General features: G+C 35.9%; 1 protein-coding gene and 1 pseudogene across 1 annotated transcript in view; both read left to right on the forward strand.

The window, feature by feature from the left end:
- The window catches only part of CNBD1 (cyclic nucleotide binding domain containing 1), a 327,798-nt gene that overhangs the window by 289,279 nt on the left and 20,045 nt on the right, over nucleotides 1-18,474 (forward strand). The window lies entirely within an intron of this gene.
- LOC132013359 (tubulin alpha-1A chain-like) lies at nucleotides 16,118-17,433 on the forward strand (annotated as a pseudogene).

The following is an 18,474-nucleotide window of genomic DNA, read 5'->3' on the forward strand; positions in this document are numbered from 1 at the left end:
TTCTGGATGCGTGTCTGCTGGGGGGGGGCGGGGTTTAAGATAATCTCAGAAAAATGAAAACATAGTTACATGCAATACTTGTATTTTAATTTTTTAGCAGGCCGTGTTGTCTATATTAAACGAATAAACCTATGGAATACCACAGATCTTTATCTTCACAGATGTTAATGACTTATAAAGTGATATTTGTATTTCTAAACTTATTTAGGTAGAATTACATAAGTTCTAAACTGTATTCTATAATTATCAAGGAAGTTAGTATTTAAAGGCATTCTCTAACAATTTATTTGAGAAAGGAATCTTCAAGCTTTATAAATCTGTTTATCATTATTAAGATTATAACTACATTGCCATACATTTTTTTATCATAAAGATAATTTGATTTTCCACAAAACTGGCCCTAATTGCAAATATATATATTCTTTACATCATATGTTTGGAACCTGTAATACCTCCCATCCCCTCCCTCTCTACACCCCACCAAGAAAATGGTATTAGGTGCTTAGGTTCCTAGAACAGTGCGCAAAACCGTCTTAAATCATGTCACCCCTACTTATGGTGGAGGACTTGAAAAATATCTTTCTCTGTTTCTAAAAATAAAAAGTAACCCTTCACCCAACTCATCACTACCTCCTTGAGCTATTGAACAGCATAATTGGTCATTCTTTTAGATTCAAATTTATATTGGTTACTTCACTCCACTATAAAAAAAGGAATAAAACTGATTGGGTCAGGGGAAAATGAGCATTTATTTAACATCAACTCTATGCCAGTTACTTTTTGGTTACTTTTATATGTATTTTTTCTCATTTACTTCTCATAAATCTCTATAAGCTAAGTATATTGTATATTAATAAAAAGAAACTTCACTGGGACACCTGGGTGGCTCAGTGGGTTAAGCCTCTGCCTTCGGCTCAGGTCATGATCCCAGGGTCCTGGGATCGAGCCCCACATCGGGCTCTCTGCTCTGCAGGGAGCCTGCTTCCTCCTCTCTCTCTGTCAGATAAATCAAGAGAAAAATCTAAAAAAAAAAAAAAAAAAAAAAAAAAAGAAACTTCATGAGAGAGAGAAACAAAAGCTCAAAAATTTATTTTTCCAAGGTTAGACTTCTAGTAAATGTCAAATTGGAAATCCAAAACTGATTAATGACAAAATGAAAATATGATATAATGGAAAATCTTTCCATCATGTTATTTTTCCAAGAGATTTTCTAGTATTTGGAAGAGTCAGAAGCAGCTGCCTATTTGTTAGCAGAAGTAGGCATGTTAGACTCCAGGAAGAAAAAATCTGGAGTTAAATTTTTTTTAACTTGTCAGGTTCCTGTCATTTTCACATATTTGCCTCTGTGCACTCTGAGAATTAACCTTCCTTCATCAATGCCCATGTTTATTACTCTACTTCTGCTGATGGCCAGACTTCTGTAGTCCCCATGGTTTTGTTAGATCCCATGCAGTTTACAGAATTTGCCTTGCTCTCTCTTTCAGAAGGATATACAAAAGTGTTTGATGTTTCAGGAAACTCTTATTATTATAATAAAGTGAGAAATAGACGTATGGTTAAAAAGCTCCTCACAATATTCTGTACCCCCCCCCCCATTTATTCACCTAGACCTTACAGAGAACAGTATAAATGAAGTGATAAATCTTTGGGTATATATAGTTCTGAATTATACTAAAATATGTTACCCAGAAAATCATAGATTGAAAGAAGTTCATATTGTAAATTTGGAAAAATTTATTGAGTCCTTGGTTTGTTGGAGAAAAATAGAATAAGGACAGAAGACACTCCAATATGAGACAGAGTGAGGAATACGGGTTGGTATGTTAGAACCAGCAACTGGTAACATAATTGAGAAAAATTAAGTAATTGTGTAAGATGACATATAGGTAGCTTAAGAATTTTATTTTAATTTAAAATAGTCTATGGGGTGCCTGGGTGGCTCAGTGGGTTAAGCCGCTGCCTTTGGCTCGGGTCATGATCTCAGGGTCCTGGGGTTCAGTCCCGCGTCGGACTCTCTGCTCAGCGAGGGGCCTGCTTCCCTTCCTCTCTCTCTGCCTGCCTCTCTGCCTATTTGTCCTACTTGTGATTTCTCTCTGTCAAGTGAATAAAATCTAAAAAAATTAAAATAAAATAGTCTACATACTCCCTATTTTCCAAGTTTCGATGGAAGTTGAAGACCTCTTTGAATATGAATCTACCTTAGAGATCTTTACTTTTTTAATACAGCCATAAATTCTAATATTAATTCAAGAGGAACAAGAATAGTTTTAATTAATTAGTTAATTAATTAAAGAGGAAAAAGAAATAAAATATTTTGTGAGGATTAGATTTTGCTTTTTTTCTAGGTTCTTTCCATTATCTATTTAGGATATTTTCCTGTGCAGCTCACAACTATTATGTCTTTGTAATGCACTCATGTTTAGATTTCATAGAAATAAACTCTCACATAGAATATTTATTGGTTTAATATTTTATTAAAACTTATGATTACAATGAGAAATACAATGGACATAAACAGCGTATTTTTGTGTTGAAACAAACACAATCAACTGTTGTCTAGAATACAGCTTTTTTTATTGTACTTGAAACATTTGATTATGTTAAAGTATAATTTATTAGCTGCCAATACTCAATGAGACATGGGCATTGGTTGTGTTCTATAGTTATTTTGATTTTTGTTTTTTTTTGTCTAGGCACCCCATTTATTAAGTCAGTAGAACAAATCCATAAGTTTAAGTTCTGAATCACCTGGCCGTTAAAAAATACACTCACATAAGAAAGTATCTGTACTCTTGGCATAGGGCATACTTGAAATTATGATCTCTGGTGTTGGGGAGTTTAAAACTCCATTACCATGCCTTCCAAGTCTTCCAATCACCACCTCCATCTTTTCCTGTGCCATTAAATGGCACATGACAAAGAGGAGTATGGAGCTTGAACTTAAACCGGCCGAGTCTGAATCCCAGCAGTATCCTTGGCTAGCTATAAGACAATTCTGAGACTCAATTTCTTTCTTTCTTTTTTTTAAATTAAATTTTTAATTTTTTTTAATGAACATATAATGTATTTTTATCCCCAGGGGTACAGGTCTCTGAATCACCAAGTTTACATACTTCACAGCACTCACCATAGCACATACCCTCCCCAAAGTCCATAACCCCACCCCCCCAGCCCTCCTCTCCCCAGCAACCCTCAGTTTGTTTTGTGAGATTGAGAGTCACTTATGGTTTGTCTCCCTCCTGATCCCATCTTGTTTCATTTATTCTTTTCCTACCCCCAAATCCCCCACGTTGCATCTCCACTTCCTCATATCAGGGAGATCATATGATAGTTGTCTTTCTCTGATTGACTTATTTTGCTAAGCATAATACCAACTAATTCCATCCACATCATCACAAATGGGAAGATTTCATTTCTTTTGGTGGCTGCATAGTATTCCATTGTGTATATATACCACATCTTCTTGATCCATTCATCTGTTGATGGACATCTAAGTTCTTTCCATAGTTTTGCTATTGTGGACATTGCTGCTATAAACATTCAGGTTCACGTGCCCCAGCAGATCACTACGTTTGTATCTTTAGGGTAAATACAATTGTATTACTACAATTGTAGTGCAATTGCTGGGTCATAGGGGAGCTCTATTTTCAAGTTTTTGAGGTACCGCCATGCTATTTTCCAGAGTGGTTGCACCAGCTTGCATTCTCACCAACAGTGTAGGAGGGTTCCCCTTTCTCTGCATCCTCGCCATCAGTCATTTCCTGATTTGTTAATTTTAGCCCTTCTGACTGGTGTGAGGTGGTATCTCATTGTGGTTTTGATTGTATTTCTCTGATGCTGAGTGATGTGGAGCACTTTTTCATGCCTATTTTGACCATCTAGATGTCTTCTTTGCAGAAATGTCTGTTCATGTCCTCTGCCCATTTCTTGATTGGATTATTTATTCTTTGGGTGTTGAGTTTGCTAATCTCTTTATAGAATTTGGATACTAGCCCTTTACCTGATATGTTGTTTGCAAATATCTTCTCCCATTCTGTCAGTTGTCTTTTGGTTTTGTTAACTGTTTCCTTTGCTGTGCAAAAGCTTTTGATCTTGATGAAATCCCAATAGTTCATTTTGCCCTTGCTTTCCTTGCCTTTGGTGATGTTCCCAGGAAGAAGTGTTGCAGCTGAGGTTAAAGAGGTTGCTGCCTGTGTTCTCCTCAAGGATTTTGATGGATTCCTGTCTCACATTGAGGTCCTTCATCCATTTTGAGTCTATTTTCATATGTGGTGTAAGGAAATGGTCCAATTTCATTTTTCTGCATGCGGCCGTCCAATTTTCCCAACACCATTTGTTGAACAGACTGTCTTTTTTCCATTGGACATTCTTTCCTGCTTTGTCGAGGATTAGTTGACCGTAGAGTTGAGGGTCTATTTCTGGGCTCTCTATTCTGTTCCATTGATCTATGGGTCCGTTTTTGTGCCAGTACCATACTGTCTTGATGATGACAGCTTTGTAATAGAGCTTGAAGTCCGGAATTGTGATGCCACCAATGTTGGCTTTCTTTTTCAATATTCCTCTGGCTATTCAAGGTCTTTTCTGGTTCCATATAAATTTTAGGATTATTTGTTCCATTTCTTTGAAAAAAATGGATGGGATTTTGATAGGGATTGCATTTAATGTGTAGATTGCTATAGGTAGCATAAACATTTTCACAATATTTGTTCTTCCAATCCAGTAGCATGGAACATTTTTCCATATCTTTGTGTCTTCCTCAATTTCTTTCATGAGTACTTTATAGTTTTCTGAGTATAGATTCTTTGCCTCTTTGGTTAGGTTTATTCCTAGGTATCTTATGGTTTTGGGTGCATTTTTTTTTTAAGATTTTTTATTTATTTATTTGACAGACAGATCACAAGTAGGCAGAGAAGCAGGCAGAGAGAGAGGAGGAAGCAGGCCCCTCGCTGAGCAGAGAGCCCGATGCAGGACTTGATCCCAGGACCCTGAGATCATGACCTGAGCCGAAGGCAGTGGCTTAACCCACTTAGCCACCCAGGTGCCCCGTTTTGTTTATTTTTTTTAAAGACTTTTTATTTATTTATGGGTGCAATTGTAAATGGCATTGACTCCTTAATTTCTCTTTCTTCTATCTTAGTGTAAAGAAATGCAACAGATTTCTGTGCATTGATTTTTATAACCTGACACTTGACTGAACTCCTGTACAAGTTCTAGCAGTTTTGGAGTGGAGCCTTTTGGGTTTTCCACATATAGTATCCTATCATCTGCAAAAAGTGATAGTTTGACTTCTTCTTTGCCGATTTGGATGCCTTCATTTTCTTTTTGTTGTCTGATTGTTGAAACTAGGACTTCTAGTACTATGTTGAATAACAGTGGTGATAATGGACATCCCTGCTGTGTTTCTGACCTTAGTGGAAAAGCTCTCAGTTTTTCTCCATTGAGAATGATATTTGCGGTGGTGTTTTCATAGATGGCTTTGATGATATTGAGGTATGTGCCCTCTATCCCTACACTTTGATGAGTTTTGATCAGGAAGGGATGCTGTACTTTGTCAAATGCTTTTTCAGCATCTATTGAGAGTATCATATGGTTCTTGTTCTCATTAAAAAAATGTATTGCATCACATTAATTGATTTGCAGATGTTGAACCAACCTTGCAGCCCTGGAATAAATCCCACTTGCTCGTGGTGAATAATCTTATTAATGTACTGTTGGATCCTTTTGGCTAATATTTTGGTGAGAATTTTTGCATCTGTGTTAATCAAGGGTATTGGTCTGTAGTTCTCTTTTTTGATGGGATCTTTATCTGGTTTTGGGACCAAGGTGATGCTGGCCTCATAAAATGAGTTTGGAAGTTTTCCTTCCATTTCTATTTTTTGGAACAGTTTCAGGAGAATAGGTATTAATTCTTCTTTAAATGTTTGAAAGAATTTCCCTGGGTAGCTTCCTGGCCATGAGCTTTTTTTGTTTGGAGATTTTTGATGACTGTTTCAATCTCCTTACTGGTTATAGATCTGTTCAGGTTTTCTTTTTCTTCCTGGTTCAATTGTGGTAGTTTATATGTTTCCAGGAATGCATCCATTTCTTTCAGATTGTCAAATTTGTTGCCATAGAGTTGTTCAGAGTATGTTCTTATAATTGTTTTTATTTCTTTGGTGTTGGTTATGATCTCTCCTCTTTCATCACAAATTTATTAATTTGGGTCCTTTCTCTTTTCTTTTTGATAAGTCTGGCCAGGGGTTTGTCAATCTTATTAATTCTTTCAAAGAACCAGCTCCTAGTTTCGTTGATTTGTTCTATTGCTTTTCTAATTTCTCTTTCATTGATTTCTGCTTTGATCTTATGACTTCTCTTCTCCTGCTGGGTTTAGGCTTTCTTTGTTGTTCTTTCTCTAGCTCCTTTAGGTGTAGGGTTAGGTTGTGTATTTGAGACCTTTCTTGTTTCTTGAGAAAGGCTTGTACTGCTATATATTTTCCTCTCAGGACTGCCTTTGAACCGTTGTCTTTTCATTATCATTTGTTTCCATAAATTTTTTCAATTCTTCCATAATTTCTTGGTTGACCCATTCATTCTTTAGAAGGATGCTGTTTAGTCTCCATGTATTTGGGTTCTATCCAACTTTCCTCTTGTGATTGAGTTCTAGCTTCAGAGCATTGTGGTCTGAAAATATGCAGGGAATGATCCCAATCTTTTCATACCAGTTGAGACCTGATTTGTGACCCAGGATGTGATCTATCCTGGAGAATGTTCCATGCACACTAGAGAAGAATGTCTATTCTGTTGCTTTGGGATGAAATGTTCTGAATATATCTGTGATGTCCATCTGGTCCAGTGTGTCATTTAAGGCCTTCATTTCCTCGTTGATCTTTTGCTTGGATGATCTGTCCATTTCAGTGAGAGGAGTGTTAAAGTCCCCTACTATTATTGTAATATTGTTGATGTATTTCTTTGATTTTGCTATTAATTGGTTTATATAGTTGGCTTCTCCTGTGTTAGGGGCATAGATACTTAAAATTGTTAGGTTTTCTTGTTGGACAGACCCTTTGAGTATGATATAGTGTCCTTCCTCATCTCTTATTATAGTCTTTGGCTTAAAATCTAATTGATCTGATATAAGGATTGCCACCGCAGCTTTCTTCTGATGTCCATTAGCACGGTACATTGTTTTCCACCCCCTCACTTTAAATCTGGAGGTGTCTTTGGGTCTCAAATGAGTTTCTTGTAGGCAGCATATTGATTTTTTTTTTTTTATCCATTCTGATACCCTGTGTCTTTTTATTGGGGCAATTAGCCCATTAACATTCAGGGTAACTATTGAGAGATATGAATTTAGGGCCATTGTATTGCCTGTAAGGTGACTGTTACTGTATATTGTCTGTTCCTTTCTGATCTACTACTTTTAGGGTCTCTCTTTGCTTAGAGGACCCCTTTCAATATTTCCTGCAGAGCTCATTTGGTGTTTGCAAATTCTTTCAGTTTTTGTTTGTCCTGGAAGCTTTTTATCTCTCCTTCTATTTTCAATGATAGCCTAGCTGGATATAGTATTCTTGGCTGCATGTTTTTCTCATTTAGTGCTCTTAATATATCATGCCAGTTCTTTCTGGCCTACCAGGTTTCTGTGGATAAGTCTGCTGCCAATCCAATGTTTTTACCCTTGTATGTTGCAGACTTCTTTTCCAGGGCTACTTTCAAGATTTTCTCTTTGTCACCAAGAGTTGTAAATTTTACTATTAGATGATGGGGTGTGGACCTATTCTTATTGATTTTGAGGGGGTTTCTCTTTGCCTCCTGGATTTTGATGCTTGTTCCCTTTGCCATATTAGGGAAATTCTCTACAATAATTCTCTCCAATATACCTTCTGCTCCCCTCTCTCTTTCTTCTTCTTCTGGAATCCCAATTATTCTAATGTTGTGTTGTCTTATGGTGTCACTTATCTCTCAAATTCTCCCCTCGTGGTCCAGTATTTGTCTCTCTTTTGCTCAGCTTCTTTATTCTCTGTCATTTGGTCTTCTATATCACTAATTCTTTCTTCTGCCTCATTTATCCTAGCAGCAAGAGCTTCCATTTTTGATTGCATCTCATTAATAGCTTTTTTTTATTTCAACTTGGTTAGATTTTAGTTCTTTTATTTCTCCAGAAAGGGCTTTTATCTCTCCAGAGAGGGTTTCTATAATATCATCTAGGCCTTTTTCAAACCCGGCTAGAACCCTGTGAATTGTCATTCTGAACTCTTAGATCTGACATATTACCAATGTCCATATTGATTAGGACCCTAGCCTTTAGTATTGCCTCTTGTTTTTGTTTGTTTGTTTTGTGGTGAGATTTTGTCCAGATAAGAATATATGAAGGAGCAAATAAAATATTAAAAGGGCGGCAAAGACCCCAGGAAAATGCACTTTAGCCAAATCAGAAGAGACCCCAAATTATGAGGGGAAGAAAGGGATAAAAAAAAATCAGAAAAATAAATTAAAAAAAAGGAAAGAAAACAAATGAAAAAAATATTAAAAAAATTTATATAGTAGACTGGTGACTAGAACAGGATCATCCACTTAATTTTTGGTCTCTTAGAAGAAACTACCTCCCAAAATTTTATAGAATGAAAAACATATATAAGGGTAAACACAATGAAGGGATGGAAAGGGATAAAAAAAAATCAGAAAAAAATATAAAAAAAGGAAAGAAAACAAATGAAAAAAATATAAAAAAAATTTATATAGTAGACTGGTGACTGGAACAGGATCATCCACTTAATTTTGGTCTCTTAGAAGAAACTACCTCTCAAAATTTTAAAGAATGAAAAACATATATAAGGGTAAACACAATGAAGGGATGGAATATGCTTATAAAGATGAAAAAAAAATTTTTTTTAATTTCTAAAAAAGGAGTTGATAAAGTAAGTTGGTTGGGAGAATAAAGAAAAAGAAAGTGGAGAGATTTTGCTCAGGTTGAAGACTAGAACAAGCCTGGAGCTAGCTAGATTCAAGGCATATTTTGATCTATTAGAAGTTGTACCACAAATTTTTTAGAAGAAAAAACCCTATGTGTATACAAAAAATAAAGTTAGATACAATGAAGGATAAAATATGACTATAATAATGATGGTTCCAAAAAGATTATTATTATTTTTTATGAAAGGTATTAAGATAAACTAGTTAAAAATGTTAAAAGAGGAAAGGGTAAAAGTTAAAAAAATTTAGAAGAAAAAAAATTTTTAAAAAAATTAAATTAACTGCAAGACTAAGGAATCATGGGGAGAAAGCCATGAATTCCATGCTTTGCTTTCTCCTTCTCTGGGATTCTGCTGTTCTCCTTGGTATATGAACTTGATCTTGGCTGGATTTCTTGTTGATCTTCTGTGGGCAGGGCCTGTTGTAGTGATTCTCAAGTGTCTTTGCCCCATGCGGAATTGCACTGACCTTACCATGGGCTGGGCTAAGTAATGTGCTCAGGTTTGCTTTTGGGGGCTTTTGTTCCCTGAATGCTTTCCATAGAGTTCTGGAGGATGGGAATGGGAGTTGAGAGCTCAGGTCCCCACTCCTCAGTGCACCCTCAGAGATAAGCGCTCAATCATTCCCCTGTCCCTGGCCTCTGGCTGCGCTCTGAGCTCACCTAGCCTGTGACCAGTTCAAGGTAACCCCGAGCTGAGAGCTCACTCCTTGGCTCCATCTCTGTAGCCGGCTTCCACACTCTAATACCTGTGAGCTCTGTGGCACTCAGAAACCCCAGATCCTTCTGTGACCTGGTGGGACCTGGGGTCCCGCTGACCCCGCATGGGTTTCACCCCAGATTAGCCTCTGGAATGATGTACCTCAGTGGAGTAGACTTTTAAATGTCCTGATTTTATGTTCCGTTGCTCCACTGCTTATCAGGAGCTGGACCCTCCCCCTGAGGTCTATCTTCCCGTTGTTTTGGATTCACTTCTCCGCCAGTCTTACCTTTCAGAAAGTGGTCGATTTTCTGTTTCTAGAATTGTTGCTGCTCTTCTCTTTGGTCTCCTGTTGGATTTATAGATGTAGATCTCCTGCTACCTGATGTAGTCTCAGCCTGCTTCTTCTCCACCATCTTGAATCCTCCCCCTATAGTTTTTTTTAGTTTGGTATATCTCTTAAAGTGGAGTCTGTTTAAGAGAACTTTTGCTAAAAACTTAAATGATCAGAACATAGCAAGGGTATTCAAGAAAGGCTTCATGAATTCTTACGTTAATGTGTTTTATTAGATATATTTGCATCCTAAATGACAGAAATTGAACTCATGAATCAAGAGAAAATATACTAATAAACTCAAAGTAATTTATTGGTATATGTAATTAAGAAGTTCAGGAATTATCTTTCAGGAAACCTTGATCCAAAATCTGACCTAATTGCACTATGATTGTTTGTTCCAGTCCTTGGTTTTGTTTTGATTTGTATTCATTCCCTTCTCCAGCAAGTTTCCCCATCTTAAGGCCAAAAATATCTAGGGGATACATTTTTGTTACAGCAAACAATCATTGTGAAAAGGTCTATTCCTGATTGTTCCAGGAAAAATCTAGTAAGTCTCACTGGCTGGGTCTGAGTCACATATACACTCAACAACTCACTCTGGCTAGGAGAGGGGTTTTGTCATTCAGCTGGAGCTTGATCACAGCCCTGCCCCTGGAAAATGGTAAAGTTCTCCTTCAACCACTTGGATTGCCAAAGAGGTTGAGTGTGTCTCTACAGAGATGCTGAGACAACAAAAAAATGCAAACTTTATCCAAGTAGAAGTGTGGCATTATCTAACTTTTAAAGTTTTGGGGCAGCACTTAAAGGCAGAGAGGACTGCCTCCTTTTAGACCCAGATATGCTTTGTCTTCTCTATGATTTTATTTCTTCATGACCCCAAATCATTTCTCCTGCTGTATCACACTGTAACTTGAATCAAGCCTGGCATTTTCCAGTACATAAAAGCATTTTCTGCTGTTTAGCTGTTAAATCACAGATCTTCCTCTAACTTTCTCAGAGGCAATGTTTCTAATGATATCATTTTGTGTATTTGTATTTGCAACTGCCTTTATATGACTTCATGAAATATAATCCCCTGCATGAATTTTCTGGAATCTCTAGAATGACTCTTGCTCAGGATTATTATAAGAAGACTTTTTCAGGTTTCCATAGTTTAAACAAAGCAAAAGTCTATATATCTATAGCTCTATCTATCTAGCTATCATCTATCATGTCTATTATCTTCTGGACTGAGCACCTAGAAGTTACTCTCTTGTACTTTCTGTCTCCTCAAAGCATCGTATCAGTAGTTTCAAGATAATAATCTATTTTTATTTTTTAAATTTTGAAAATATTTTATTTTTATTTGAGAGAGAGCAAAAGATTTCAGAGAGGGAGAAGGAGAAGCAGACTTCTCATTAAGCAGAGAGCCTAACTTGGGTGGGGCTTAATCCCAGGACCCTGAGATCATGACTGAGCTGAAAGCAGAAGCTTAATCGATGGAGCCACCCAGGCACCACAATAATAATCTATTTTTAACAAATTAATACCTTGCTCCAAGGTACTAGTGCTTTTGTTTTAATCATTTCTCATTATATATGAGAATTATATATATTATATATGCACAACCTCCTGTATAGCATATGATTAGTTATATTTCTTTAGATATTAGCAGTACTGAATTTATGTCAGTGGCATTGTTATATATTTTTTATATCAAACAGATGTTTATGCAAAGTTTTCCAAGCTACTAGCTAATAACAAAAGGAGCGGATCTTAGCGCTAGTGAAATATAGTGGAGATTTACATTGTTTATAAAAAGAAAAGAAAAAAAAAACTCTGCTAGGTGCAGTCTACCTCTGCCTATAGCATTCTTATTTACTATTTTAATTTTTTTTGCATTTCTACATGCAAATGACAGCCATGAGTCATTAATTATTCATAAGTGCACATGTTGCTTTTCAGACTTTAATAATAAAGATGTTGTTTGCATCTTTTTTATAATTTAGCATTTTGGGAAGCACCAGCATGGCTCAATCAGTTAAGCATCTACCTTCAGCTCAGGTCATGGTCCCCAGGGCCCTGGGTTCACGCCCCACATCATGTTCCCTACTGGGTGGAGAGTCTGGTTCTCCCTCTCCCTCTGTTGCTCTGGCTGCTTGTGCTCTCTTTCCCTCTCTCTTTCAGTGTCAAATAAATAAATAATTTTTTAAAATAAATCTAGCATTTTGGTAAAACTAAATATTTCAAATAATAATAATCCATAAAGTCTTTTGTTCAATCAAGAATCAAGACAAATCTTGGATTAGTAGAGGGCAGCCATGTCAACGATCTGTATTTCCCTTTTGGTCTCTGTAGATACCCAAATCTTACAGGAGACGTTAGGAGATAGTTACAGCTCTGAGAAGAATGTGAGCATTAACATAAATTTAGGCTGAAGTGCTATAGTGTTCTGTTTAAACATCTCAAATAACATACTTTCTATTTTCTGAATTATTTTTAATACTTAATTTTTGAGTTTTTGTAATAATAGCCTTATTTTCTGATGTTTATCTATTATATCTTAGAGATTTTATTTATTTATTTGATAAAGAGAGAGAGAGCACGAGACTGAGAAGGGGCAGAGGGAGAGGAAAAAAAGCAGAGTACCTGCTAATCAAGGAGACTGAGTAGGGTTCAATCCCAGGACCCTGGGATCATGACCTCAGCCCAAGGCAGACACTAACCACTGGGCCACCCAGGCACCCTTCTGATGTTTTCTTTTTTTTTTTAAGATTTTATTTTTTTATTTGACAGACAGAGATCACAAGCAGGCAGAGAGGCAGAGAGAGAGAGAGGAGGAAGCAGGCTCCCCACTGAGAAGAGAGCCTGATGTGGGACTCGATCCCAGGAGCCTGAGATCATGACCCGAGCTGAAGGCAGTGGCTTAACCCACTGAGCCACCCAGCCGCCCCTGATGTTTATTTTAACATTAAGTCAATTCTTCACCCAGAAAACTTGGCAAGGCTTTATATTAAAATATCATCCACTTAAATTCCATTTCAGACAGAACAAAATGATCTTGAACTTGAGAGGCTTGCTTCTTTTTTGCACATACTATATTAATATTAATCCACTTATGTTTGTTTGACAAATGTTATTTTAGAAAATATTGCTGCAACTTACCTTGAGATAATATTTGCCATAGAATATAAAATATAAATCAAATTTGAGTTACTCTCCAAGAATATATGTTTTTGAATAACGTGATGATAGTTATTTAGGCATTTTACACAGAATAATTTTGTTTATGTGCTTAAGTAGTTATTTTCAAGAAGCACTTTGGACCCTTATTTATCCATGCTGTTTGTCAAATATTTAAAACACAGTTTTAAAGACAAGAACTATACCTTATTTGAACAAATCTTTCAGTCATGAAGAAACTATCAATAGTTTTCATTGCATTTGAACCACAAGAATATCACTTAACAAACCACCTCAGCCACTTATTTAATGTCCTGCATAACTTGCATAAGTGATGTTTTTGTTTATCACAGGGAGATATGATGCCTTATATTTTATTCTTATGCTTTCTTCATTAGATTGAAAGTTACTTGTAGAATTACTTGTTAAAAAATAGAAAAATATAAGAATATACATTACAATAGTTATATAGATTTCACATTTCTAACATTTTAGTCACTTTTCTTATATAATAACAGTAGGAAAAACTTGTCATCAACAGAAATAATTTCCATAATGGTAAATCAAGATAAAAATTTGTCTTAGCCCCAGTTTTCTATCTTATATTTTCTAGTATAAATTATTAGTTTTGCTTTGTCTATTTGTCTCAGTAGACTAATCATAGCATCCGTTTCTAGAATATTGGAAAATTTCTTACTGAGTACCAGAAGCACACTGTAATAACAGTATGAATATTTTAATATAGCTAACAGTTAATTTGATTAAATTGTTAAAGAACAAGTGATACCAGTGGTCTCTTTCAAATTTAGTAAAACGTGAGAGTTAAAGCTGATGAAGATAATACAAAAAGTATATAAAAATATTGAAAAAGACTAGGAACTTCAAATGTAAATATCAATATAAGAATCCTGAAAATTATATTGGAAAACATAATCCTGTAGCACTTTAAGGAATAAGACACTAAAAAAGTTGATTCATTCAAAGAATTCAATGGGAATTACTCAAAATACTTTTTTAAAAAAAAGCCATTAGTATCTTTTACTAAAATATAGATCAAGGTGGAAACATAACTTGTGTTCATGGCAGTTAAAACGCCTCTGAGGAAATTCCGACACAAAATCCTAATAAATTAAGAATAGATAAAATGTTCTATAATATAAAATGATCCAGATCTCAAAAAATAAGTTAGCTATGTTCTTAATAGTAAACAGCAAAAGAATTATTATTAAAGTGATAAACTTACTAACATTTTTCTTTCTTTATTTTTTTAAGTTTTTAATTAAATTCCAGTTTAGAATTTAACATGCAGTGTAATCTTGGTTTCAGGTGTATAATTTAGTGATTCAACACTTACATACAATACTCAGTAAAGCATTTTTAAATAAAATAAGTAATAATGTGAACTTGTAAAAGTGGGAAGTAAAATCATCATTATTTACTTATTATATTATTTATTTGTGAAGTCAATGAGAAAATTATAAGGAACCATGTAATTCAGTGAAACTAGTGGTGGCAAGCTTAATATTTAAGTTTTATTTTATAAAACCTATTTAAAAATTTAAAGGAAGAAGAAATTTTATATACATCATAGCAACCAAAAATATGAAATGTCTAGAATTACACTTAATAAGAACTTTATGTAAAAATCAACTGACTTACATGAAATAAGACAGTAATTAAAACAAAATTTTTTCTTGAATAGGAAACTATGTTACTGGAAAGATGATTTTTTTTTCACAAATTTGTTAGCCTAATGTAAACATAATAAGAAACAGCAGCAGGAATTCTTTTTAAAGTTGATGTTTATACTGATATCTACATACAAAATAAAATAAGCAAACTTTAAAAGTGCTTTCTTTTCTTTTTTTAAAAAAAAATTTTATGTTATTTTTTCAGTGTTCCAAGTTTCATTGTTTATGTGCCACACTCAGTACTCCATGAAATAAGTATTATGGAGGGCACGTATTTCATAATACTCACCACCAGACTCACCCAACCCCCCCCCCCCTTTCCTCCCTTCCAAAACCCTCAGTTTGTTTCTCAGAGTCCACAGTTTCTCATGGTTGGTCTCACCCTCCAATTTCCCCTAATTCACTTTTCCTTTCCTTTTCCTAACGTCCTCAATGTTATTTCCTATGCTTCACAAGTAAGTGAAACCATACAATAATTGACTTTCTCTGTTTGACTTATTTCACTCAGCATAATCTCCTCCAGTCCCATCCATGCTGATGCAAAAGTTGGGTATTCTTTCTGATGGCTGAGTAATATTCCATTATATGTATGTACCATATCTTCTTTATCCATTTGTCTGTTGAAGGGCTTAAAATACTAAGAGAATGTAATATAAATAAAATATTTTATTTGGCAAGCTGACTAATTGAAAGACTAAGGAAGAAAACATGGCAATTCCGTATGACAAATTTAGTGTGGAAATTTAGTATAATATAGAGGTGTTATTTCAAAAGAGTAGGAAAAAAGATAGTTCATTAAATATCTGATTGTTAGACAAGCAGGGTACAAATACATCTCAGGTGGATTAAAAACCTCTATGTAAACAATGATGTCATAATATTGCCATAATAAAACAATAGCAAATTCATTTTCTAACCTTGGTGGAGGAAATCCTTTAAAACATGACAAAAGAAAAAGGTAAAAGAAATTGAAATATTTATCTCTGCATAACAAAAATTCAGTATTCTAAATGGAAAAAATGTTCCATAACCATTGATATATAAATGTCAGGCTAATAAAGTTGCTGTACACATAAGAAATAAATTATTTTAATTTAAAAATGGCTGTTACCAATAGTCGTAAAATCTCAAGGAGGATGGGTAGGGGAAAGAGAATGAAGAAAAAATAGAATAAAAAGTTCTTAGCAGGTTCTCTTATGTTGACCATCTGAAAGTTGCACTATAAGAAGAAACAACCTCCTCCTGTCTGCCATCTGCTCAGCAGCCACGAAGAAGCAACCATGCATGAATGCATCTCCCTCCATGTTACCCAGGCTGGTGTCCATATTGTCAGTGCCTCCTGGGAGCTCTATTGTTTGCAACATGGCATTCAGCCAGATGGTTGGATGCCAAGTGACAAGACCATTGGGGGAGATGACTCCTTCAACACCTTCCTCAGTGAGATTGGCATTGGAAAGCATGTGCCCAGGGCAGTGTTTGTAAACCTGAAACCCACAGTAATTGATGAAGCTCATTACAGGCAAGGAAAATGCTGCCAATAACTAAACCCTAGGGCTCTACAAGGAAATCAGTGACCTTGTGTTGGACCAAATTCACCAACTGGCCCACCAGGGCACAGGTCTTCAGGGCTTCTTGGCTTTCCACAACTTTGGAGGGGAATGGTTCAGGGTTCACCAACCCACTGATGGAACATTCCTTTGATAATTATGGCAGGAAGTCCAAGCTGGAGTTCCCCATTTAACCAGCTCATCCCCCCCTCTGCCCTCACCAATTTCCACAGCTTTAGTTGAGCTTTACAGCTCCATCCTCACTACCCACACCACCTGGGAGCACTCATTGTGTCTTCATGGTAGACAATAAGGCCATCTATAATATCTGTTGTAGAAATCTTGATACTGAATGTCCAACTTACAATAACCTAAGTAGGCTGGTTGATAGGTCAAATTGTGTCATCAATCACTGCTTTCCTCAGATTTGATGGAGCCCTGAATGTTGATCTGACAGAATCAGACAGACCAACTTTTGTGACTTGTCCCACATCCACCTTCCTCTGGCCACATATGCTTTTTGTCATCTCTGCTGAGAAAGCTGACTCTGAATAGCTTCTGTAGCTGAAATCACCAATGAATGCTTTGAGCCAGCCAACTAGATGGTGAAATATAACCTTCACCATGGTAAATGCATGGCTTGCTACCTGTTGTACTATGATGACTTGGTTTCCAAAGATGTCAGTGCTGCCATGGCTACCATCAGGACCAAATATGCCATCCAGTTTGTGGACTGCTGCCCCACCAGTTCCAAAGTCAGCATTAATTACCAGCCTTTGTACCTGGTGGAGACATGGCCAAAGTACAGTGAGCTGTGTGCACGCTGAGCAGCATCACAGTCATTGCTGAGGCCTAGGCTTGCCTGGACCACAAGTTTGAGCTGATGTGTGCCAACTGCCTTTGTTCACTGGTATGTGGGTGAAAGCATGGAGGAAGGAGAGTTTTTTGAGGTCTTTGAGGATATGGCTACCCTTGAATAGGATTATAAGGAGGTTGGTGTGGACTCTGTTGAAGAAGAAGATGAAGAAGGAGAGGAATACTATAGTTAAAAAGGTCACAAATGTGCTGCCCTTACTGGGTAGCTTATTCTGTTTTAAACACTGAAAAGTTGTGCTCTGATTAGTTGATTTGTATGTAATAGGGTATACTTTCATGTAAAATGACTGACATATGCTTTAAAACACAATACTTTCTGGGGCGCCTGGGTGGCTTAGTTGGTTGGGTGACCAGCTTTTTATTTGGGCTCAGGTAATAATCTCAGGGTCCTGGAATCAAGTCCACTTTCTGGCTCCACCCTCTGTAGGGAGCCTTCTTAAGGGTTCTGTCTCTCCTCCATCTGCCCCATCCCCTGCTCATGTACTCTTTCTCTCTCTGTGTGTGTGTATCTCTAAAGTAAATAAATCTTAAAAAAAAAAAAAAAAGAAAGAAAGAAAGAAAGGAAGAAACAAAACCACAACACTTGGTTACAGACTCAAGCTGTCCATTTCTCTGATGGGTTTGAGTAAAGAATTCCTGTCTTAAATTAAAAAAAAAAAAAGAGTCTCTATGAGGTAATAAAAACCTTGCATAATTCAACTTCACTCATAATTTAAAAATTTTATTTTAATTAGAATTTTCTACCTATCCCATTGACAAAAATTGAAAATAATTTTAATACACAAGATTCTCTAGGAAGTTAAAAACAAGAATCTTGTGCATTTTATGTGGGCATGTCAGCTGGTACAGCATGTTTCAAGACTAATTTGTCAAAATCTATAAAAAATAAAAAAAAACTTTATAGCAGCAAATTCTATTGCTAAAAATTTATACTGCCAGTAAATATATACTTGTTAATTCAAAGGTATATGTATAATAATTTTAATTGTACATTTTTTAGCAGTGGGAAACTAATTAATGTCTACCAGGAAAGGGCTGGTTAAGTGAATTATGGGACATTCATTGAATGGAAATATAAAGAATATAAGAATGAAGCAAATAATATTTGCGGTGGGTTTTTCACCCGCAGCAACATCTTCCTAGGAACAACGCCAAAGGCAAGGGAAGCAAGGGCAAAAATGAACTATTGGGATTTCATCAAGATCAAAAGCTTT

The sequence above is a fragment of the Mustela nigripes genome, chromosome 3 (assembly GCF_022355385.1).
Source record: "Mustela nigripes isolate SB6536 chromosome 3, MUSNIG.SB6536, whole genome shotgun sequence".
NCBI classification, from domain to species: domain Eukaryota; kingdom Metazoa; phylum Chordata; class Mammalia; order Carnivora; family Mustelidae; genus Mustela; species Mustela nigripes.